The 1782-nt window shown below is 29.3% G+C and overlaps 1 protein-coding gene across 1 annotated transcript in view; it reads right to left on the reverse strand.

The window, feature by feature from the left end:
• LOC110019221 (serine-threonine kinase receptor-associated protein-like) overlaps positions 1–1782 on the reverse strand; it is a 96330-nt gene that overhangs the window by 17270 nt on the left and 77278 nt on the right. The gene's annotated exons all lie outside the window — the stretch shown is intronic.

Raw genomic sequence — 1782 nt, forward strand, 5'->3', positions numbered from 1 at the left:
CTGTCGCCTTCTCCGGCGAGCTCCCGTGGCGACTTCCTCCCTTCTTTGTCGTCTAGGGCTTCGGAAATTGGGAATGACTCGGTGGTTCCGTAGCTCTGCCGCGGTAATCGGCAATTTATTATTTTAATTTTATAAACTATAAAATATTTTTCATCAATTGTAATTATTAAATTTAAATTTAAATAATTATTTGCAGTTGATTAATTTGATAAATTGATATTGCCTATAATTTCATTAGATTAAAAGTATGAACTATTCTTTAATTATTTTTATAAAATATTGATTAATGATTAAATTATAACATTTAATTGCAGAAATTGTAGATAAATTAATTTAATTCATGAATAATTTAATTAATTAATTTTGTGAACATTTAACACGGCAAAATACAGCATAGTTAAAATTATATTACTTTTCTTAATATTTGTTTAATTGTTAATATAATAAATCAAATAAATTAGGAACTTCCAAATTATGGATATGTTCCTCTATCAAAGAGATGTCAGCGAATGTTGACCATAACATTGTTGTCAAACTAACAGCGCCAATTTCAATCAACAACTCAAGGCTCGTTAAGTTCTTGGATATGTTAAATATCAAACATATGTCATGCAAATAGCAAGCATATAAAATGCTAAGTGTAAAGTATATCACGTTATGTGATTTATAAAAGCAGGTTTCGCATTCCTAGGTGAACACACAATGTGTCGGTTGATGAGGGACTTGATCAGCATACCACGTCTAAATTTTTGGACCATCTTAACTCCTCAAGAGGGCCGCCCGACCGCAACTCATCGACCGATTGACTTTTTACTTTGATAGGCCCGATCACCATTCAACCAATCGCCTTGGCCTTCAAATCAAGCTCAATATCGTTCACCAGCCGGTTGTCGTCATATTTGCATTCAAATTGTAATATTGATATGATAGACATCATTAAGATTAAATTGTATTAAAAACAATTTCCATAATCGTTTCCTACTTTTTAAGCTGTACAAATACACCCTTATAAATAGAGGGCAAGAGGAATTTCCTCAATCACTCTCTCTCATCCTCATTCGTTCGACTTTAACTCTCGATGCTTGTTTTCAGAAAGAGCAATTTAAGATTCAACATAATCAATATCTAAATGTTCGTACTTTAATCCTGTTTCTATTTTTTTTTCATAAAAATTATTAAACTCTCTATCTTTTTCTTTATCTTAAATTTAAATATTATTTGTTTAGGGTTTAGGGTTTAGGGTTTGACCGACAACCTAAAAATAAAATAAAATAAATCATAAAAAATATCAACATGGTAGTAATGACTTAAATCTTAATTTTAATTTATCTAAAATTATCATGAAAAAATAAATTATTCATTTTGATTGTATATAACTTATAATCTTCATCCCACTACTATTATCATGTCTTGAAATTCAAGCTATCTCTGACCCAAGTTAGATGTAAAATGAATGTGTAGCATATTTAACAACTTTAGCTCACACATCGTTGTAGCAATTTATATCAATAACCAAAAATCTCATCAAAATGGGGACATTTGATTGCAATGGTTCTATTCCTGCTTCCAAATGTCTATAAACTCCAATAAATGTGACTATTTACCTAACATAACATCATAATTAAATGAATATTATATGTGTTATGTTGATTAATTTTATTTATTTTTATTTTGAGGTTATGTGTTTGAGTTATGAAAGTATATGTTTGGATTCTTTGCATACATATTACTTAATTTCTATGTATTTATATTCCTAGCACCGAAACTTCAGTCTATACGTAT

Source organism: Phalaenopsis equestris, unplaced genomic scaffold, assembly GCF_001263595.1.
Source record: "Phalaenopsis equestris unplaced genomic scaffold, ASM126359v1 Scaffold000054, whole genome shotgun sequence".
Classification (NCBI taxonomy): Eukaryota; Viridiplantae; Streptophyta; class Magnoliopsida; order Asparagales; family Orchidaceae; genus Phalaenopsis; species Phalaenopsis equestris.